The sequence below is a fragment of the Halichoerus grypus genome, chromosome 5 (assembly GCF_964656455.1).
Source record: "Halichoerus grypus chromosome 5, mHalGry1.hap1.1, whole genome shotgun sequence".
Lineage (NCBI taxonomy): Eukaryota > Metazoa > Chordata > Mammalia > Carnivora > Phocidae > Halichoerus > Halichoerus grypus.
Genome location: NC_135716.1, coordinates 35750975 through 35774778, shown reverse-complemented (window position 1 = coordinate 35774778; position 23804 = coordinate 35750975). Strand labels below are relative to the sequence as shown.

Genomic DNA, 23804 nt, shown 5'->3' with positions numbered 1-23804 from the left:
ACTAGCTTCTAGGGGAGGAGCCATCTATGTGCGTTTGGCCAGCACTGGGGCCTTTCTGGAAGCAAAGGCCTCCCCAGAGAGTTGGGACTAGCGACCACAGTGGGGGTACCCCCATCCTCACCCCCACGCCACACGTTGCAACAGAGACCAGTATAGGGCACATCAAACCAATAAGAGTTTGTCCTTCGCCACCAACATCATGCTATTGCACAAGCCCTGAGGTTGAGAACTCATCCCAGGGAGAAGGAAGAGGCGAGGGTGAATCTTGTAGTTGCAGAAGTTTGTGGGTAGAAGACAGTCCTTGCTACACCTGCAAAGGTCTGTCCTGGTGGAACCGAAACAGTTGCCGAACTGTTTGGCCTGTGGAAGGCAGTGGTCCACCCCCCAACCACTTCACGGCCGTCCTTTACCATCGTTCTGTCCTCGAGGGAAGAACAAAAGTCTCATCAGAGGAACAGAGGGACCCTGCTGCAGGGGTTCACTGGCATTCCGATAGAAAAGTCTGGACTTGATCCTGTACGTAAAGGCCTCTGTTGCTAGTGGGGATGGACAGGAAGACATGGATTCTGCAGACATTCCTGAGTGAAAACTGTAGGGGATGCATGGAGGGGAGGAGGTAGAGAGGATTGGGGTTTTGAGCCTGGATGGCTGAGAGAATGATGATGCCAGAAATTGAGACATCAGGAGGGACTGGCTTGAGGGTGAGTGGGATTGAGGAATATGCTCTCAGTCTAGCTGAGTTAAGGTGCTAACAGGATGCCCAAGTACAAATATCAGGAACACCACTGAAAAAGTGAGTATAAGTCCAGAGGAGTGGCTCTCCAACTTTCCATCTCAGGACTCTTTCATACTCTTAAAAATTACTGAGGACCTAAAGAACTTCTGAGTAAGTGGGTTTTATGTATCAATGTTTATTGTATTAGAAATTAGAACTGAGACATATACGGGCACCTGGGTGGCTCAGTCGTTAAGCGTCTGCCTTCGGCTCAGGTCATGACCCCGGGGTCCTGGGATCAAGCCCCGCATTGGGCTCCCTGCTCGGCGGGGAGTCTGCTTCTCCCTCTCCCACTCCCCCTGCTTGTGTTCCCTCTCTCGCTATGTCTCTCTCTGTCAAATAAATAAAATCTTAAAAAAAAAAAAAGAACTGAGACTATAAAATATTTAGTGATTTGTTTAAAAGTAACAATAACAAACCCATTACACATTAACATAAATAATAGTACCCTATTTTCCTAGCCAAAAAAGGAATAATCTTAGCCACTGCTGTATATTTTTGCAAATCTCTTTAATGTCCAGCTTAATAGAAAACCGCTGCCTTCTCCAATCTGCTTCTACATTTACTTGTGACAAATTGTTTTAGCTGAAGTATCTGAAGAAAATCCAGATTCATGCAGATATTTAGTTGTCAAAAGGGAGGATCTCCTCTCTCCTCGGGGATCCTGGAATCATACTTTGAGAACTGCTGCTCTAGAGAGAGGCCAGGGCTTTAGATGCTTGTTTTGAAGTTCTCCGCCCAGAGATGAGAGTTGCTGACATGACAGCAGGAGAGCTCTTGCTGGGACAAGAGAGAAAGAGAAACGTGCGTAGAGCCAGGCTCTGAGCTGTGGGTACGTTTGTGCAGTTGGTCCTTAGTATTCACCAAATCCCATTCTGCAAATTTGCCTACTTGCTATTTGTGATTCCAAAATCAATACTGTGGTACTTTGGGGTCATTCCCAAACATGGTGCAAATAAGGGAAAATTGGAGTCACCTGATGCCCGTGCGCCCAGCTGAGGTCACACCAGGCCACCCCCTGCTTTCTTGTTTCCGTTCTCATGCTGTCAACAAGTGTCCTTTCTGCAGCCTATTTAGTGCCACTTTTTTCCACAATTTTGTGCTTTTTGTTGGTGATTTTGCTGCTTAAATGGCCCTCAAGTATAGTGCTGAAATGCTGTCTAGCGGTCCTAAGCACAAGAAGATTGCGATGTGCCTTCTGGAGAAAATGCTTGTGTTGATAACCTTCATTCAGGCATGAGGCATTGCGCTGTTGGCCCTGAGTTCAATGTTAATCAATAAATTGAATATAATATAAATCAGTATATAAAAATAGGTAATACAAAAATCAGTATCTTCAAAAGGTCTTTTTATTTTATTTAAAGGTTTTATTTATTTGTCAGAGAGAGAGAGAGAGAGATCACAAGCAGGGGGAGTGGCAGAGGGAGAAGCAGGCTCCCCGCTGAGCAGGGAGCCCGATGAGGGGCTCGATCCTAGGACCCTGGGATCCTGACCTGAGCCGAAGGCAGACGCTTAACCGAGTGAGCCACCCAAGCATCCCCAATAAGGTCTTTTTAAACAGAAATACACCTAAAACCAGGTTATTTAGCAACCAATTGATGAAAATGCTGTGACCAGGGGCTGGCAGAAACCCAAGCTGTCTTTCTGCAGGTGCAGTGGTTCCGCATTCATGGCCGTGTTAGGGAACATAACTACCAGGCATAATGAGAATCTCTCGTCATTGGAGGGGAAGGGCAATCAGTAAGGATGTGGAGAGCCCAGGTACAGTCGTTCTAGTGAGAAAAGTGTCCAAAAGGAGGGACTGGTCAACTTGTCAGAGCAGTGGAAGCAAAGTGGCGACGTTCGGCCTGTCCTGTCCCAGCACCACCTGGAGGAGGCCCATCACCTCCTGCCTGGACAGGTTGCTCCAAGTCTTCTGCCTGCCTCTAGAAACAAGTAAAGCCTTCAGGCTTCCTGCAAGCAGAGGATGCATTCCTTCCTAGGAATGTAATGAGAGGGTAAGGGCTCCCCTTAAAAAAGAGGAGGAGAGGAAAATATGGCTGAAGACAAAGATGAGAGGACTGAAAAAGGAGGGTTCTGAGGCTTTGGCACTTTTTCTAAGTGCAGGAACCCTTCATTTTCTCAGAGGTGGACAGAAGGTGACATTTTTCAGCCAGAGTGCCCTGGGTTACAACACAGACCTTTCTTAGCCAGGAATGGCCAGAAAGGCAAACATCTTTTGACGAACTCCAGGGTGGAAGTGGCTGAAAGGAAAGGGGGTCCTAGCTTTCCCTGGTTTTAGGGTGATTTGCTGCAAGGTGAGCTCAGCAGCTCCTCCAGCCACTCAGACTCCGTGGGCATGGCCCACTTCCACCACCTGGTGACCACATACTTAAATTGCAAGGCCTGCTTTCAGAAGCTGGGGAAAAATCCTCTGGCTGAATGGAGAAAACCAATGAAATGAGCTTAGAGCAAACAGCTGCTAGTTCTTTTTTTCTTTTACCCAGAAATAATACTTGATAATTCTACACCACCTTACAGTGATCCCTCTCTTCTCTGGATTAGTATACATTTTTTGGTGTGTTTTTTTCCCACCAATATCTGGTAGACACTGAACCGTTCTTGACTTGACAGTCGATGTTGAATAAAAATCAACTGACGTTCAACAGCAGGGAAGACCTAATAGCATCTTCTCCTCCTGGGTCCCTGAAGACTTTTAAACCAAGACCCCCAAAGAAGCTAGCACCTGGCTAGCTTCCTCCAAAGACAGGGTTTCGTTTTGCTCCCCTGCTGTGATCTGAAAAGCCAAGGTGCCAAGAGCCCTAAAATCCCTGTATTAGTAACTAATTCTATTTCCTTTCTGAGTATTCTCTTTGAAAATGTAGACATCCATTGTTGAGGGGGGAGTTGTTAAGTCATTAACACTTTAGTGTGAATAACTGTCTTAGCCATGCTCTTAGTGGGTTCTGAGAGGGGGGAAAGGGCTCAAAATGGGGAGATGAGGGCCTCAAATAAGGTCTCCCTGATTATCCTGGGGCCAACAGGGTCAAGGAGGACCCCTGGCAAGAACGTGCTTCACTCCAGCTTTCAGGAATGCTGACAAAACCCAAGTGGCTGACCCCAGGAAGCAGTGTGTGGTCTGACCGGGGAGGACACTGAGGGAAATGCTAAGGAAGACTGACAGCCTCAGGATCCCAAAAAGGGAGTTGAATCTTCTAGCTGGGGGGACACTTTTGTTTCTCTAAAGCAGAGTGTGCAAGGCTTGTGGGCCCAATCCTCTACACTAATAGGATCTGCTTAATCCTCAATATTTAAAATTGGGGGATTTCGAATAAAAGTCTTGATTTCCAGCTTTTCCTGAAACAAGGATGAGAATGAGGATGATGAGGAGGAGACTGGCATTTTGCTATGACAGGAACTTGCTGGAACTGCATGGGGGCTGCTCCACTGGGAAGGATATGCATTCTCCATTTTGCCACAGTCCCCATGCAGCCCAATTGCCTCATTCACCTTTCTGGGCCGGCTCCTAAAAACCATGTGGGGTGGCAACTCTGCTTTCAAATGCTGATAATAATTAGAAAAATGATAAGACTAATGAACACATCAGGGGCGCCTGGGTGGCTCAGTCGTTAAGCGTCTGCCTTCGGCTCAGGTCATGATCCCAGGGTCCTGGGATCGAGCCCCGCATCAGGCTCCCTGCTCAACGGGAAGCCTGCTTCTCCCTCTCCCACTCCCCCTGCTTGTGTTCCCACTCTCACTGTGTCTCCCTCTGTCAAATAAATAAATAAAATCTTTAAAAAAAAAAGAATAATGAACATATCAGTAATGACTAGTTATTTAATGCTACTACAAGCCAGATGTTTCGCTAGTAATATTACCCACAAATCATCTCTAATTCTCACAGAAACAATGGTGTTTATATTCCCGTATTAGAGAGAAGGAAACCAAGGGACAAGGAAGAGTTTTATACTCACATGTTCCTTTTCATGTGTATATTAGATTATTGTCACTGTACGTTTTGCTGGCTATCTATTACATATTTTGTATATTAGAGACTCAGGTAAAAATGAATAGTGCTACATTCCCTTTTAACACAAGCAACAATCTGGCTCTGTGTGTAGCACCTAAATTGCAACCCAACTGCCCGTCCTGCTCACCTCCCCTCTGCTGCAATTCAAGATTCTGAGCAAGATCCTTCCAGCCTTCCCATTCTGCCCAGGAGATCATGGAATTGCTGTTTAGCTACCAAGACTTGTTTTCTAAACTACAAATATGCATGGCTTTCCATTGTTTTGCGAATTCATTAACACTATGCTGTATTTCAAATGATCAAGTGCATTTGTGCCAATGGAGAGGGAAAAAGAGGTGTTTCCATGCGTGCCCACTTATTTTTTTTTAAGATTTTATTTATTTATTTGACAGAGAAATAGAGAGCACAAGTAGGCAGAGCGACAGGCAGAGGGAGAGGGAGAAGCAGACTCCCCGCTGAGCAGGGAGCCCGATGCAGGGCTGGATCCCAGGACCCTGGGATCATGACCTGAGCCGAAGACAGATGCTTAACCGACTGAGCCACCCAGGCGCCCCCATGCGTGCCCACTTATTACCAGTGGAAATCCATTTAAGTTGCTGTTTCTCTGACTGTGAAGGGTGATCCCTAGGGAGGCCTCAGAGAGAGCCTCAGAGGGCAGCAAATAAGGCTTTCCTTTGAATATGAAAATAATCCTACTCAATTATTTGGAGCCCCCACCCCTTCCCATAATAGAGAGAGATCTTTATGGACTCAGTGCGCCATCCTGGTGCTCCAGGTAACCAAAGGCATGCATTTCCTCTAACTCTATGCTTTTCTTTCCAGGGAAAAAAAGCAATGTAGGAGAAAATTAGCCTATTTTTCTCATCTCATTAAACAAGCTAGGCCAGGGGCACCTGGCTGGCTCAGTCAGAGGAGTGTGGGACTCTTGATCTCAGGGTTGTAGGTTCAAGCCCCATGTTGGGTGTAGAGATTACTTAAAAATAAAAATCTTAAATAAGTTTGGCCAGAAAGTTAGTTTGATCACATATTGGGAGTTTAATTAAAATAATAAAAATCTTTGGTATTCTACAAACTTGGTAACTTCCTTTCCTTCCTTCCCTTTTTATTTGTTTCAAACCCAGTGATTTTCTTTTTATCAGTTTTAATTCCTATCGAAGTTATCTATGATCCTAAAGAGTGAGATACAAGGCTTGTTGTTACAAAAAAATAGCAGATCCCTCTCACTCCATTTCCTGATCCCTTTTTCAAATCTCCAAATAACAGTCCTGTACTATATGCTATGATTTTTTTTTTTTCCGTTTTAGATCTTATTTATCCACTTCCTACTATGGAAGATAAGGACTTAGCTCTTTTCTGTGTCTCTCTCTGTCACTCTATGTCTCTGTCTCTGTCTCTCTCTCTCTCACACACACACACACATACACACTTCCCAACCCCCCCTCCTTCCAAAACAATTGCATCAATTTTGGTTAGATAAGCATTCAGTGCTGAATTCATCAAGTCCAGGAGACAGAAACCATACTGTAATTTGTAGAGGGAATGCGTAATATAATAAAAGAAAGTATAATATAAGAATTATTAATACAACATAAGATTATCTTATAGGCGAAAGAGAACTCTAAAGAAAACCCTAGAGATGAACAAGACTATTCAAGGAAGGAACACCCCTCCCTGAGGGTGGGCTGGCAGAGAAGGGTGCTGAGTCGCTCCAGGCCAGAGCCAGTCAACAGTCGCTGGACAAGCAGAAGATACTGCTCCAGGGTGCAAGTGGGCAGAAAACCAAGACCAGAACTGACAAGCAGAAAACACCTCTCCTGAGGGCTGGCAGGCCAAGGCTGAGAAGCAGGATTCTCTGGGAATCCACTCACAGGAGGGCTGTGGAAACTCGATGGGAGGCTATCGATGAGGGACTGCTGAAACTTACTGGAGGCCAAGGCCACCGGATGTCTCCCCCAACCCACCTACTGCTGGCAACCAAACGGCAGGAACAACAAGAAGGAAAACAGAAGACACAAGAACTGGGAAAAGACGCCCCTTCCTCCTGCACCATCCAGCCAGCGACCTCCTACTGACAAAGCTCTAACATCATGCCAACTGCAATGGAGAAATAGTTAAAGGACCCAGAACAATTTTCACAGGTCAGGCAATGAAGTTTGAATTTGGAGCCAAAAGGCAATAAATTGCCAACTGGCACAAGTGCTTATCTTTGATGATTGTAAAAATCTTACTGACAGCTGAGCCGTGTAGTATACGGTAATCACTTCTCCTTCCCTACTTGACTTTCTGGCTTCTCTTGAATGAATAATTGACTTGGTGGCTTTTGTCTCTTTAATTCATTAATCCCCAAACTCTCCCCCTAGTCATTTAAATCTCCCCTCCCACTGGGAGCAATAATCTTAGTCCTAATTCTGGCAACCTTTGGTGCCAGGACCACAGCTGGGGGAGGGAGACATGGCAGCAGAGACCAGTGTTATTATTTCAGGAAGTTGATGCATCTTCAGCAGGATTCCCCACAAGGGCCTTGGGGCCAGTGCCAGAGGCCATTGACTCTTCTCTACCAGCTCCTTTCTTCTCCCCAAAGGTAGTCTCACAAATGCTGTCCGCTCTTCTTCATCAACCCACTGATCTCCCGGTTTCTTGGCATCACATTTATTAATCAAACACAGCTATAAATATAGCTGATAAGCACGAACAGTGGGGCAACACGCTGTCTTAGAGACAAGGAGAGGAACGAATGTGACAAAGTCAGACCCATACATCAACCTCCGGCTTCTTGAAAAGGTCCCCAAACCTTCCTGGAATTTCTACAACAGGCCTTTTCTTTATACTAAACTTTTAGCTTCCTTAAGAACTATCATTTGAGATAAATATGCCATGTCTTATTCAGCTGTACTGCTCTTCTCTTTTAACCACTAGTACATATCTGAAAGGTATTTCTCACAACAAATGTGTACAATTTCAGATACCTCTCATAGAAAGAGAACACATGTAATTTTAACCAAACCAAAAAACCCCCACAGCTAGGCTGGCTCTCATCACTACTTAGAATCTTATTTTTATAGTGACATGATTCCTGAGTATTGAACAACTGATTTAAAAACCAATCTTTCAAATTCAACACATTTGTGGATCGGAAACTGCTCATTTTCAAGGTTTGATCATGAAATAGTAAAATTGCTTTTACAGTATTAATTAAAATGTATCATGTAATATCACACCATATATACAACACATAAATTTATATATTAACTCAACAAATTTGTACTATGTCTCAGGTTACTTGCATCACAAATATTCGTTTTGTTGCCCTGCACACTTTTTAGTCTCCCTTAACACAGGGCAAAGGTGCACAGTGGGGCATACGAAAGACTTGGGATTAAATGGAAATTTTAATCCAGTTGAATATTTAATCATTAAGATCATTTTACACTGTACTTGTTATATTATTACATACAGAGTTGTTGTTTTATAATCATTATTAATGTATAACATACTAGTATTGTGTGTAGCTATTAATCATTGAGTCTGTGTCACAACGTTTAGAACTCACCCTTACGCGGGTGGGAGCTTTGCCCCAGCTCTTCACTCCCAGGCAAAGACATTTCATGCCAGCCTTGTGCAGGACACTAAGTGACCCTAACCGACGAAACCCAAGCGTTTTAAAGTCCAAATATCTAAATAGGTTTCATCCACAGTTAGGTTTTTTTCCACTGGTTTCAAAGATCAAATAACTCTGGGATTCAAAGGAATGTGAAAGCCGTAAGTACACATTCAGATGAACTGACCGTAAATTACTATACACGGAATGCTGGTCAAGCCTGAAATATTAAGGAAACGCATTGTTTCCTTTAAGAAAAGTTGGCTTTCATTGTTGGTCTTTTACTGAATGAATGGATTTTCCAGAGAGACAAAAAATAGTTTTCTACAACTAGCACAGAAAGGGGAGGAGGAACACGAGTTTCAACAGACCAATATTTAGATGATGGCAAATCCAGAACCCCAGTCTCTGGTTAAAGGCTTATGTGCTTAGAGACGATTTTGAAGCTGTATTTAAAGGATAAAATGTTAACCAAAGTACTTTAAGTGGGCAAAAAACAGAGTCAGACCTTACCCCAAATTAGATTCCAGAATGATCAAAGTTTGAATGTAAAATAAGGCAGATCTATAAAAGTTTAAGAAGAAAGTGTGTGTAACACGCTAATGAACCTCTGGTGAGAGAGGTTTTGCTGAGCTAAACACATCACTGAAGCCAAAAAGCATTGAGAATATGATGAATAGATTTGACCATAGGAAAATCCAAAATCTTCCTGCTATGGACTGAATGTTTGTATCCCCACAAAAGTCATGTATTGAAGCCCTAACTCTCAATGTGATTGTATTTGGAGGTGGGGCTTTTGGGAGGTAGTTAGGTTGGATGAGGTCGTGATGGAAATAGTCCCTTATAAGAAGAAATGCCAGAGTGACCCCTGGGTGGCTCAATCAGTGAGGCGTATGCCTTTGGCTCAGGTCATGATCCCAGGGTCCTGGGATCGGGTCCCTCATAAGGCTCCTTGCTTAACAGGCAGTCTGCATCTCCCTCCGCCTGTCATTCCCCCCCTGCTTGTGCTCTCTCTCTCTCTGGCAAATAGGTAAATAAAATCTTTAAAAAAAAAAAAAAAAGGAGGAGGAAGAGGAGAAGGAGAAGAAGAAACAATACCAGAGAGCTTGTTCTCTCCCTGCTGTGTGAGGAAACAGCAAGAAAGTAGTTGTCTGCAAGCCAGGAAGAAAGCTGTCACAAGAACTGACCATCCTGGCACCTGATCTTGGACTTCTGACCTCCAAAACGATAAGAAAATAGATTTCTCTTTTTTAAGGCACCCAGTCTATGTCTTCCATTATGGCAGCCTGAGCAGACTCATACACAGCCTAAGGAAAGTTTAAAAACCACAGAAATGTGGGGGAGGGGGGGGAAATTGCAACATATGTAATAGGAAACATGTTTATACTCTAAAATATATAATTTTTTTACAAATCAGCTAGAAAAGTACAAATATCCTAATAGCAAAAGGAGCAAAGGACTCAGCGACAATTTATGAAAGAACTACATACATTGTCAACAAAAGAAAATGTGCTCTGTATCATCACTGTGATACACAGAACAATGGCCCCCAAGGAGATGTCATGTCCTAATCCCCAGAACCTGTGAGTATGTCACCTTAAATAGCAAAAGGGATTTTGCAGAAGTGATTACGTTAAGGATTTTGAGATGGGGAGATTATCCTGGGTTATGTGGGTGGGCCCAAAGTCATTGCAAGGGTCCTTGTAAGTGAAAGAGGGATGGCTTTGGAGATGGAGGAAGGGGCCACAAGCCAAGGAATGCAAGTGGCCTCTAGAAGCTGGATAAGGCAAGGAAATAGATTCTCCGCTGGAGCTCCCAGAAAGGAAGGCAGCCCTGCAGCACGTTGATTTTAGCCCAGTGAGACCCATGTGGAACTTCTGAGTTCCAGACTTGTAAGATAATAAATCTGTGTTCTTTTAAGCTAACAAGTTTGTGGAAATTTGTTACAGCAGCAATAAGAAACGGATACAACTACTAATCAAAGAAACAGAAATTGAAAGAGTGATATTTTTGCCTTTAGATCAGTATAAATGAAAAGTGTCGGCGTGGGGGAATACAGGTACACATAGGCTTTTCGCAGGAATGTATCAGTGTGCCCTTTCAGGGGAGAAGTCATTTGGCAGGATGTATCAGATCTTTAAACATGCATACTCTGACCGAACAATTTTATGTATCTTTGACTATACCCTGAAGCACTGGGTTTCCAGCGGCATTTAGCGGTGGATCTCTTTGTTCACAGCAAACAGAGCAGGGATAAATGAACCTGTGATTGCTGAAGCAGGGTTAGAGGTGGCAGCCCTGATGCTTGGCCTTTACCTCACCCCTGCAGGAACCCCTCAGGCATTCCCCTGGGCTCTGTAGAACACATTTTGAGAACTGTGCTGGGGGAGTAACTATACAAGCAAACCAAAGACCCCAACACACAAGGATGTTTATCACAACACTGTTTATAATTGCAAAGAATTAGGAACCACCTACATGACCCTCAAAAAAGGGACTAACTTATTAGAGTTTATTAATAGTATATAATACTATGCACCTGTTTAAAATGATGAGCCATACCCATATTGAAACGTAAAGAGTTATGCAATGTATTGAATGAGCTACAAAATATTTCTGCATGCTAAGATTCATCTCTTAAATACATATACAGACATGTATAGGAAAGATGTATAAAGGACATAAAAAGATGTTCAACATCACTAATCATTAGGGAAATGCAAATCAAAACCACAAAGAGATCACTTTACATCTGTCAGAATGGCTAAAATAAAAACCGCAAGAAACAACAAGTGCTCGTGAGGATGTAGAGAAAAAGGAACCTTCCCGCACTGTTCATGGGAATGCAAACTGGTGCAGCCACTGTGGAAAACAGTATGGAGGTTCTGCAAGAAATTAAAAATAGATCTCCCATATGATCCAGGAATACACTACTGGGTATTTACCCAAAGAATATAAAAGCACTACTTCGAAAAGATATTTGTACCCTTATGTTTTCTGCAGCATTATTTACAATAGCCAACTAATGGAAGCAACCCAAATGTCCATCGACTGATGAATGGATAAAGATGATGATGATGATGTGTGTGTGTGTGTGTGTGTGTGTGTGTGTGTGTGTAATGGAATATTACCCAGCCATAAAAAAAGGATGAAATCTTGCCATTTGCAACAACATGGATGGATCTAGAGAGTATTATGCTAAATGAAATAAGTCAGTCAGAGAAAGATAAATACCATATGATTTCACTTGTGTGAATTTAAGAAACAAATGGACAAATAGCCTCTTAACTACAGAGATATTGTGATGAGCAGTGAGTAATATTGTTGAATCACTACACTGTACACCTGAAACTAGTATAACACTACACATTAATTATACTGGAATTTTTAAAAAATTAGAAATAATTTTTTAAAAAATAGAAATGATAATAAAAACCAAGTGACCATAAAAAAAGAAAGAAAAGAAAAAATGTATAAAAGGATATAGATTAAAGCATTAACAGTGGCCATCTCTGTGTGGTGCAATTAAACGAGTTTTACTTTCTTCTTTATACCTTTATGTATTTTTTAAAAAATGAATACATGTTTTATAATCAGAAAAAAATCTGATTATATATTGAATAACAGTGAGCAACAAATGAATGAATGGCTAGAATGTGTGTGTGAGAGAGAGAAAGAAAGAGGAGGGGAGAGGGATATAATGGGGGGAGGTGGTGGGGTGAGATAGAGATATTTTATGTGACGAGGTTTGAACGAAGCCACTAATGTTGGGTGCCTTCCATTTGCCCCACTAACTCCACTTTCTCCCCTTTCCTTTCTACTCTGTGTCCGGGGAGGCTGACCCATGTGGATGCCATTGATGATGACTTCCTTGCCTCTTGGCCTCCACTTGGGTTTTCCAAATGGATGGTCACTGGCAAAGATTAGAGAGTGGGAGCATGAGATCAGGGTATACTCCCCAAGCTCCTTCCCTGTATCAGTGCCAAGGGTATGCTGCAGGCTGCAGACTGCGTCCTTCTAGCAAATTCCACAGCTCCTGTTTGGAGGCCCTGTCCGTGCAGCCACCATCCCCTCTGTGTCCCCCCCATGGACACCCATCAAGTGTAGTGGTGGTAAAGTTTCCCACTTTGGTTAGCCCCAGGGTACTGCATGATCCCTGATTCGTTTCTGGGAATTCTACCCATAACTTTGTAAATTACTCATTTTGAGTGGACCATCTGTTTCCAGCTGGGATCCTGACGTGTGTGTGTGTGTGTGTGTGTGTGTGTGTGTGTGTGTGTGTGTAAGCTACTATGAAGAGAAACAGTTTTCTTCCAAATATCCTACAGTCATATCTAAAAGTCCTCTTTTGTTCTATAAATATGCAGCCAGTATGTAACATACATCTCAGTCCACAAATACAGGTACAAAAAAAATACTACTTTTGTCATTTTCTATAGCTCAATTTAATCTCTATTGTGCATCTCCATTCCACTGGGGTGGCAAAACACAGGGTCACCCAGCGTGGGACTTACTCCTCCACCTACTTTCCCCAGTTTCGTATCTTAGTACTGGGGAGCTTTCCTGGTGTGGAGGCACTGCTGGGGGGATGTCATCTGGCCGCGTGGGCAACTGCCGGGACACCCCATGCCCCGCTCTCTTCTTGGGCAGCAGTTCATGGGGTGTGGTGAACGCTTCCACTTCTGTGCTATCCACATGCTTCCATGCTGTTTGTGATTCTGGGGGTGTAGGAGACTCTGGGGGGCTGCCTAAGCCCCATCCGTTGGGTCATGTGTACAGCCACTTTTTCTCTCGTCTTGCCACTTCCTAGGGCTCCGCGGAGAAGCATGACACAAGTCCTATTGCTGTAGTCACCCCAGCATTCCACGGTGTAGCTCAGAGTCTCCCCGGGTCTCCGCCTGCGGTCTCTCGGAGACCCACAATGCCCACCTGGAAATGGTTTCCCTCGCAGGGCTATTTCCCCTCCAGCCAGGGAAACTTATTTTCTAGGCTCTATTGTGGGGAAGCTTTCTCATTATGTATTCTCCTAAATACTTGGCTTAATGGTCGTTCCAGCTATGGATGTTCACCTGTGAAGCTAATTTGATAATAATGATGAAGCTGGTACAAAACCTAATCACTTCAAAAAAAAGCCCAGCATTGTGACAGGCGAGTCTGTCGAGGATGTGAGAGTCATCCTATCCTAATTTTCTCTTTTACACACTCTACACAATCATGTGCATTTAACACTTTGGGAAGAACAGGCTTCAAGTAGGCATATGGTACTTTTTATGAAAGACAATCCTGTCCTCTTACAAGGGAAAATTCTGTACATTCCTTTTCTTTCAAAGTCGTTTCGTGCAAGGTCTTCCAATTTGGGTATATACAAAAGTCTCACAAATTAGGACTTCTTAAGTCACTTACTTGGAGAGAATCGGACAGGCCTGCAGATGTAATTTTCCGCCACTAGATGTCTCTGGATCTTAAAGTAGCACAGCAATGAGGTTTGTGTCTATTTATACACACACATCACCTACCTCCCAGTTACAGAGTTTCATAATCCTCTTATGTAATGCTGGGTCGTCAGCTATAGTTATCATCAGTTGGGAAATGGGGGTGGGGGTGGTCCCAAGGGCTCTCTGCCCCCAAGACAGGGCTGGAAGTGTTGAGAGAAGGGTCTGCTCCCGTGTGACCACACACAACCCCCAATTCCAAAATTTGCCCACGCACCGGGCAGTGAACGCATGGGCAGGGAAAACAAGGAGCTGCTTGTGGCATGTGATCAGCTGGATGCAGAGACCAAATCATCCTCTTTCTTACAGTTTGGAACCAGCAGAGGAGCTAGCGGGCTGGGTAATAGCTCAGCCTGCATTTCTCCCCTGGCTGCAGGCACCCCTCGAAACCCTCACCACGCCCGCCACACCTGCCCACCCCCACCACCACCCCGCTCCCCACCAGGGAACCAGGCTGCCAGCAAATGCCATAGGATTCTCCCCCAGACTCCTACACACGTCGTCAGGGCATCTCATCGGTCTGTTTTCTCCGGCGCTTTCCTGTACGCGTCTGCCTGCAGCCTAGACAGGCGGTCCCGGAGGGCACAGACCACCCTGTTCATCTTTGCAGCCCCTACGGCACTGCGCCCAGTGCTTTCTACAGTAGGCATATAGTGAATGTCTGCTGCAGCCCATGTGTGGTCATGGGAGGTGTGAGAAGGCTGATGAAATTATTCATCACTGATGAGATTTTGAATCTTAAAAAAAAAAAATAGCTCAAATCCTCCAATAACAGAAATCACCTTTAACGAATCCCCCCCCACCCCCGACACATGGTTATTTGGAGGTTGATTTAGGCAGCTCCTTAAAGCCTATCATTTCAGTGCAAGAGTTAGGTGGGTGCACTCTACAGTAAGACTGTCAGGGGTAAACCTGAATCCCAATCTTTATCAGTTCTGTGATTTTGTGGCAAGAGACGGGCGATCTCTAGCTCAGTTACGGACAATCACAGTATTCATTTCAGAGATTTGTTGTGAAAATTCAGTCAGTTCGTTCTCATCACTTGCTTAGCACAGCGCCTGGCACACAGCAATTGCTCAATAGTGGTTAAAAGCTGGGGACCAAAGTGAGACTGCCTCCAGGTCAAACCCTTCTGTTTCACTTAGACAAGTTACATAAACCCTCCAGGTCTCAGTTTCCTAGTCTGTAAAGTGGGGATAACGCTACTTAGTTCATAGGGGAATGACATAGGAGGCTACCAACCCACATTAGCTCGTATCATCATCACACTTGAGCTCTCCCAACATGAGGTAAACAGCCTGTGGACGGAGCTGCCAAGAGATCGGGCATCAGTCACTACACTGCATTCACAATATTGACAACTCCTCGCTTTTCTTTTGTACCTTAGTCTTGGATAATTTTGTAAAGCATGTTTATATTTATTATTTTACTTGGAGCCTAAAACCCTTCCAGCTCATTTTAATCCAGAGGATGCTGGTGACTCGGGAAATACATGGTTCCAGGCTGGTCACACATCAGATGACAAGGGAAAGCCAAGAATGAAGATAGCTGGGCAGAGGGAAGGAGGCGAGGAAGGAGACGTGGGGAGTTGTGAGCTTTATCTTCGTCAGTGATTCCTACCCTGTTCTGGTTGGTGGGGTTGTTCGTGGCTCTTCTGAAAATGCAGAAGCTGTGAATACTCACCCAGAAAATCATACGCAAATGCAACATTTTCACAGCATTTGCACGGGGTCAGACTGAGATCTGTTGCAAGTGATAATTTAGCATCCCTTTCAAATGAATTTTTTAATAAACACTTGTTTAATATTCATTACTAGTGGCAGGGGAAAACTAATTTTATATTCATAAAACTCATGTCCTCTTTGTGTTTGCAATTAGAATTTATCACATACATGCCGTTTTCTGAACTTCTTGAACCCATTTAAAAATTAGTTAAATAAATGACTAATTTCTGGTAGTTAGCACAACCCCCCGAAATATTCCATTGACTGCCAGCATTGAGCAGCTGTCCACTGGCCGGGCATGATGCAGAAATACTCAACAGAAAGGACCCCAGTGAGGACATTCTCTTTGTTTGCTTGAGGCTGAGAGCAAGGGCAGCTGAAGTGTTCCCACTCAGGTGCCATCTTTCTGACTTACTCTCCTGCGGTTTGGGGGGCACTTTATAGATGGAGACCTCAGCACCTGCTGACCTACCTATCCTTTAATCCATACCTGGGTTCAGGGCCCAGGTGAAGACCCACGGGCTGGACAGTCAGGTTTAAACACCAAGGAGGTGATTAAGAGCTCTTCCTATATGCAAATGTCTCACTCCTCCCCTGAAGTTCATGGTGATGGGAAGAGAGGCTGGAGAGGGGAGAGAACAACAGGAAAACTGTGACGCTCCCTGCAAGCCCAGGAGAGAGAATTCATTATGCCTCCACGGAGGCTTTGAGAAGGGGACTCGAGTCAAGCGGGGCTGCCCTCGTGCACCCACACATGGTCTGCAGTGCTGACACCCCTGACCGCAGGCCCGAGCCGCTCCCCTCTGCCGGCCTGGGCACGCGCCTCTGGTTCAAGTACCAGGTCGGGGCGCAAGCCGTGGAGGGCCGAGGGCGAACATGCTGGGGGAGCGGAGGGCGCACTGAGTCATGCGTCTGCTGCACATGCGCAGCGGCCGGCGGAGTCCGGCCAGGCTGCGGAGGCCGGCCGAGGGGTCGGTTGGCTCAGAGGGCAGGGGGAGTTTTCCCATCAGCTTTCAGAGCCAGGAATCCACGGGTCCAACGTTATGAAGATTTGGTTCATCCCCCAAACACAGGGTGGTGCTTGTCAGCAAGTTCACGCCACAGTGAACGCTTTGTGCAGCCAGCAGGATCCAGTCAGAGGGCTGGGGCCCCCAGGGCTGTCGGGTGCGGGCGTCCAGGTGGTTTTGCTGATGCTGACCAACTCGGTGATGGGGCAGGCAGAAAAGACGGCCTCTAGGCTGCTCCCCGGCCGGGCAGGCAGCCGCGATTTGTCAGTATTGGGACGGTGACACGCCTCAGTGGAGAAGGCAATGCTCAGTAAAGCAGTGGCTCTCAAAGTGGGGCCCTCGCGGCAGCTAGCTGCATCGTCTGGGAACTCGTGAGGGAAGCACCTTCTCGGGCCCACCCAGGGCACTGAATCAGAAGCTCTGGGGGTTACGGGGTAGGGTACTAATCCTTCCAGAGGATTCGGATGCATGCCCAAGTTTGAGAATCACCGAGATGGGCCCCACGGTCATGTCCTAGCCTGCCTTCTCCATGCGCCATGGGGGCTCCTGGGGCAGGCAAGGATCTAGTTGTGCAAGATTCCCCCCAAATCACATACCCACCCCAGGTTTCGCTCTTGGGGATCAGTGCAGGCAAAGGCTTGTCTGTTAACCCTGCACTGCCCACAGCAGCCGGGGGGGTGGGACCCAGGAGTGCAGGCGGGAAGGCTGTGTGCCTGAGGAATGCGCTGGTCCTGGCTTCTGGAAGGAGCTGAGGAGGGTGACCCCACACTCACCCAGGTCCTCGGGGAAGACATGGCTGAGGGGCTTCTGAGCAGGAGGGCGGGGTTACAGATGCTGGGGGATAAACCTGCTGCCCTCGTCCTCTCTGGTGGCCCAGTTACTCCAAGGCTAAAGCAACAGGGAAGGTGGCCTGACATTTCTGTGACATCCTAGTAGCTGAGGCAGGATAAATGTTCATTGCTAGAGACCCCAGGGTGGACATGGAGGCACCCTGTGCTTTCGCCTATGAGCCAAGGGACCGGTCCTGGGGGCCAAGGAGGCTTTATAAGCTCATGTTTGTAAGGTACAGGTGGAGGTACTCTCTCAGACCACACCCAGCCGAGGGGACTCAGCCCCCGGGAGTCCAGAGCCTGCAGAGGCAGGAGGAGCACAGAGGTGGCACGCACACCTCCTCCGGAGGGCCCGCCTCATCCCTCTCAGGGCAGGACCTGCACTCAGAATGCTACAGCAGAGGAATCAAATGAGTGCAGAACGCACATTGTCTGAGCTATCTGTCTTCATCTTGAGCCTCTATTTACTGGAACAGATTCCTTAGCAGCATTTCCACTGGGAGAGTCCAAAATAAAAACACAACCAAATAAACAATTCCCAAAATAAAGTCCTACAGCTCACCAGTTTTCACTTTTAGACATCCATTTGGCTGGAGGGCCGTACTGTCTTTGCATAATGGAATGGTGGGGCATATAAGCCCTGGAGTCAGACCATTTGGGTTTATAGCCCAATTCTGCCTTTTACCAGCTGTGTGACCTTAGGCAGTTTACTTAACCTCTCTGTTCTCAGTTTCTCCCTCTGTAAAACAGGGTTATTAATATCAGCTACCTCACAGGGGCATTATAAAAATGAAACGAGTAAATATTCATAAGATGCTTAGAAAAGTAGTTGGCGCATAGCTATGTGTGTGTTATATGAGCGTCACGCATGCTACATGAGTTTTAAATAAGATTTCAAAGGACGTTGTGGTGGCCTTCTAATGCATCCACATGGCTAGGCTGAACTACATTTCCCAGAATTTCCTTCACTGTATATTTTGGTTAAAGTAGGCCACAAGAGAGATTCTTAAGCCAAGACCTGGAGGGTGGAAGTGAATTGGCAACCAATTTGCAGCTCGAATTACCTGCTGGTTCCTCTCCTGGTGCGAGCGGCCACCAGAGATGCACCTGCTCGGCCTTCCCCTGCATCCTCCTTCAGCGGCTTGGACTCCCAGGCCAGGTAGGGTGTGTGTGTGTGTGCGTGTGCATGTGTGTGTCCCCATGACCACAGGCAGACCTGCCCACCACACCACCGAGGGCAGAGGCAGGAACCCGCACAGCTTCCACTCCGTCCCTGTGGGGCCCAGCTCGTGCTGTGGCTCCCCTGCCCTTGCTCTTCCTGACGGCCCGCCCTCTGGACTTCAGGCTGATCAGTAAGAGGTCCAAAAACAGTGAGCATGGAAAATAGGGTAGAAAGTGATCAAATGAATAGAAAGTAACTTTCTCAAGCTGAAGAACATAAATCCTCATGCTGAAATACTTATACTATGCCAAGGACCCTTGCTAATGGATAAGTATAGAAAAAGGGGGGAAAGGGGGGAAAAGGGACAACTCAGAGAAGGGCAGTTCTCAAAGCGACAAACATCCAAAAGGTTACACAAACTCAGCAGAGAAGTGCAAAGTAAACTAACTTTATACCTACCAGCCTGGAAAAAATGAAGACTCCCCCCCCCAACCCGTGGATGCCTGAAACCACGGCAAGTATGGAACGCTATCTCTACCATGTCTTTTCCTATAGGTTCATACCTAGGATACAGTTTGATTTATGAATTAGGCACAGTAAGAGATCCACAGCAATCAACAACTGTAACAACATACTGTAATACAAGTTATGTGAATGTGGTCTCTCTCAAAATATCTCATCCTCCCGTACTCACCCTTCTTGGGATGATGTGAGATGATAAAATGCCTACGTGATGAGATGAAGCGGCGTGAGTGACCTGGGCGCCGGGACGTAGCTTTAGGCCACTACTGACCTTCTGACCTCCCGTCCCAAGAAGTACCATCTGCCTTCAGGGGGCGGTGACCTCGGGGACCCGGGGAAGGGAAAGCACGGACAGCAGAACGGCGGGTAAGGGGGGGCCAGTGCGGCTGGAGCGCGTTTGTTGGCCGCGCTGCCGAGCAAAGGGAGCTCTCCTGCATCGTTGCTGGAACTGCGAATGGTTCCGGGCATTTGGGCATTTGGGAAAGCGATGTGACAACAGCTATTACGATGACAGATTTGAAGTTTTGACTCAGCGATTCCACTCCTGGGATTCTGCCCCACAGAAGTGAAAGCACCCAAGGCTCACATACAAGGATGTTTATAGCTTCCTCGCTGGCGACGGCAGAGGCCGGGGACAGGGAGGGGAGAGGCAGGATCACTCAGGGTGAGGCAGGGCGACACTTCATCATCGGGCTGGGGGTGGAGGACACCCGCCACCTGGCTGGGCAGCCCGTTCTGTGCCTCACAGCCTCCGCTTGGACACAGGCTTCTGTCTAGATGTCGGCACTGGAAATGCGAGCTGCTTACCTTTACTGCTCTTCCCAGGCAGACGTTTGTTTTTAAATAGATTGCTCCTTTCAGAGCAAGGCTTGGATCTCACTGTTCGGTCATTTGATTCCAGAGTGGAGACACTAGTTTACCTTAACTCAGCCCGGGGGCTGTGGGTGCTGAGCCCTCCTCCCGGAGAACTGTCAGCTGAGCCACAATGCCCACTGACTGCGCAGACCCTCTGCTTTGTGGGAAGACTGAGAAGTAAATAAAAGTCCTGCTGGGAGCCAGCCTTTAGTCATCTGATCTCACCCAGACTCGTCACTCTATCACCCGAGTCAAAATAAAGCACTTCTAGTTCAACTCACTGCTCAGGAAGAGAGATGCTTATTTGATCCCAAAATGAAACCCGTGATTCCGCCAAGAGCTGACTCTGCTTTGGGAGTGTTTACAGAATCCCTGTGCTTCGTTCTACTTGGTATTAGGCAACCTGTCCCTCTCTCTCCTCCCTGGGAAGACAGCCTGGGATCCAGGCCCAAGTGTTCAAGATGTGGTCGTGTGCGGTTTTAAGGCAGAGTGACAGGACGGCAGAGTCACCCAGAGGAAAGGGACGGGCTAGCCTGGGGCCTGCTGTGGATTCTTCGGCTGGAAACTCTCTCTGTGCACTGGCTGTGGCCTCCCCTCCCCGCCCCCCCAGGCCTCTGGTCCAAGCCTAGGTATTGCCCACTGATAAAGCTCCTCTCCTAAGATCCCTCCATAGGAAGGGGAACACGTGGAGGGAGGGGGCTCTTCATGGAGCACAGACCAAACCGCAGGCCCTGCAGAGCCGGGGTCTGCTCACGCCCTTCTAGAAGGCTGATGGGAGAATCTGGACGCCCACGGGTCCTGTCTCTGGTTATGTGTTGTTCTCTGCAGCTGCACCTTCCTCTGATGAAGCACATTCCGTATCAGTGCCATGTGAATTCTGCCATTCACCCCAATCCCTGGTGCAGGATGTTGGGGCGGTCCGGAAGGACACACCTTGCTGGGCAGGGCACAGGGTCTGCCATGCTGACAGCGGTCCTGCTAGCAGGCCACGGCTTCCTGGGCTCCCACGGTGATGTCGGTGACACGCAGGGGCACCTGGGCACACAGCGGACAACCTGCAGGCTTCTCCTCGCACGCCTGCTACCCACCGACTGTCTGAAGGCAGCTCTCATGAACCCTGACTTACACAGGGGCAGCCCGACGGACGGGAAGGTAAGTGACTTATCCCAGGTCACTGGGCCGGAAAGTGATAAAGACTGGAATTTAAATCCAAAGTTATCTGACTGGACAGCCTGACGGCTTTGCTTTATTCCCCTGGGCTGCTTTCCTGAACAAATGGGACTGGAGAACGACCAAGGACAAGCAACAGCTTTTAAGGACTTAAGGGCTGTGAGGAAGGGAAAAAAAAAAAAAAAGGGAGAAGCAGCAGCAGCAGCAGAAAGCGTTTCTTCTCAGAAGTCTGGGAGGAATATATGCTCTGGAACCGGAAGATGAACGCGTGAGTGGATGAATGAATGTATTCCCTAGATACAAACTGAGCCATCCTCTGCCGCTTCCTTGCCCGTTTTCTCTTCTCTCCTACCCCGTGATCCCCTCTGCCACCCCCGGGGGCTGCCGCCGCTCCCTTTCTGGGGCAGCATGGTGAGGGCGCCCCAGGAGGGGCGAGAAGCCTGCACGTTGAATCCCGAGACAAGCGGCTCATATCTCAGAGCTTCGGGTGCCTCCTCTAAGGGGGGTGAGAAGCACACCTCCAGAAGCTTTGGAAATCCACAGGACCCCTTTCTCCCTCCAGCCCTAGTCCTTGCATTTTAAAGTCAAGGCTTTTAAGGTTATTGCTTCTCTACTGGGATTTAAGAATGCCTCCTTAAAAATCAGAGGACAAGAATCTGACACCCTGTTCTTTAAGTGTCTGCCCTCTCTTCCCTGAATTCTGCTACCTGAGTGGCGGCCTGAGGGCCCTGCTATAAGGATGCACGCCAGGAGATAACAATTCCTGGTCCCTCAAACCTTATACAGCCATCTGCAGCCACCATGCACAGCCACTATGGGATGTGCGCCCCCCCGCCCCACCAGGCAAGGGGATGTGGGCAGGACTGTAATACTAGCCACGTGTTAGGCAAAACAAATGTTCAATAAATATTTGTGACGGATTGACTCCTTCTATTCCCATCTATGAAAGAGAATACTACTGTAAAAGATATCACTGTGGGAGTTCTCTCCCTAGTCCTCACAAAGCATTTTATAGACATTCATTGTTGAAGGAATACCAGACTCACTTTGTAAACTGGGACAGGAATGGCCCAGAGAGTCCATGCCTCGTGCCTCCCTACACACAGCAGTGAGTATGGACATGGGGGTGCAGAAAGAGAAAATGGACCATCTGGAACCACTGAGAGACAGGAGGAAAAGTTACAGCCCAAGTACCACAACCCTTCTTGAGTGCAGTTTTTGCGTTTCATCTGGGGTATGAGTCATTTCCCACTTTCTTCCCCTCAGCCTCCCCAAAGTCCAAGTTAACCAAAAAGGATCTCCAGATGGCTCACCCACGATCAGGTCTCCTCTGATTGTTCCGGGAGGATTAATTAGTCACCACCATGAGTACCAAGACCAAATCAAGAGGCAATATGGCAGAAAGAGAGAGAGGGAGGGAGTACTCGCCTGCCGATGAGGGGACCGCAGAAGGGCATGTGGCGGACACAGATGGTGTGCCATTCAGGAACTCTTCTGAGAAATGCCAACGTAGGTTGGACCAGGTGTGCCGCACAGTCCAGCCTGATGATTCATGGTCCTGGCCGCACCAGAACCACCTGGGGAGCCTTAAACATACTGATGCCCAGTCCCTGCCTGAGATTCTGATGTGAGTGGTGCATCGGAGCCTGATTTCCACATTTCTTTTTTTAAAGCTCCCTGGATGATTTCAGTGTGCACTTAGTGTTGAAGAATGCTGTTGTAGTGTATTTATTCAAGCTGCAGTCAAGATTGATGGCTTTTCCCCCAAGTATTTCTTATCTATCTGCCCAGTCCTGCATTAGACATGACAGAGAAACCAAAGAAATGTGAAACTGGAAGGAACTTTGGTTTGGGAAATCAAATGGTTTGGGTCCAACTCTGCCACTTCCCAGCTGTGTGACTTTGGGGGAGTCACTTAAATTCCTTGGTTCTCAGTTTCCACACCCCGAAAGAGCTCGGGAAAGGGCCCAGAGAAGCGAAAATGAGAAAACCTAAGGTTTACTCCTTCCTCAGCTCTTAAGCCACCTGAGTCCTCATCAAGAACAACGAACTATTTCCAGAATTTTCCTTCCTGTTGGAGCAGTGACATGCATTTCTAAAGCTTCTCCTAATACTTCAGTGATTTACTAGAATTTACTCCCGATAACTCCATGGCTCTGATTCGTCTTCCTCTGCCTCTTTGCATTGTTCTGATCCCCTCCTCATGGAATACCCCCCTCCCAACCACCACCCATCCCTGAAATTCCAAGGCAAGTTCCTCCTCCCCTTGAACCGCTGTTGGGGATTAATTCTGATCCCACGTACTACTCCCTCATCTTAGCAGCTCATTGTCCCCTCACTGCAACATGTATTATTTTCTCCTCTACTTTGACTCCTTGAGGGTCATAAAACAAGTGTTCTCACCCTTCTATTATGCTCTCTACTAATTATGGAGCACGTACAATGTGCTGGGCACTGGCTAGGTGCTTCACTTCTGTCGTTTCTAATCTTCAAAGCAACCTGTAACAGTGTAATGATAGGGTCTCTCACACTGAAGAGCACATTTCAGCTTAAATCCTTGGAAATTTCATTGGACCAGGACAGCAGCTCTGGAAGAAAACCTAGGAAGGTATCATTTCTCCCTACATTGCACAGAGGAAGAAACGGAGGCTCTGAAACAC

General features: G+C 46.9%; 2 long non-coding RNA genes across 4 annotated transcripts in view; one reads left to right on the top strand and one right to left on the bottom strand.

Moving 5' to 3' along the window:
• The window catches only part of LOC118523255 (uncharacterized), a 101037-nt gene that overhangs the window by 64067 nt on the left and 13166 nt on the right, over positions 1–23804 (bottom strand). The window lies entirely within an intron of this gene.
• LOC118523257 (uncharacterized) overlaps positions 18441–23804 on the top strand; it is a 32124-nt gene continuing 26760 nt past the window's right edge. For all 3 annotated transcript variants that reach the window (XR_013447762.1, XR_013447761.1, XR_013447763.1), the window contains exon 1: positions 18441–18594. This is a non-coding gene — a long non-coding RNA (uncharacterized LOC118523257). The remainder of the gene's footprint in view (positions 18595–23804) is intronic.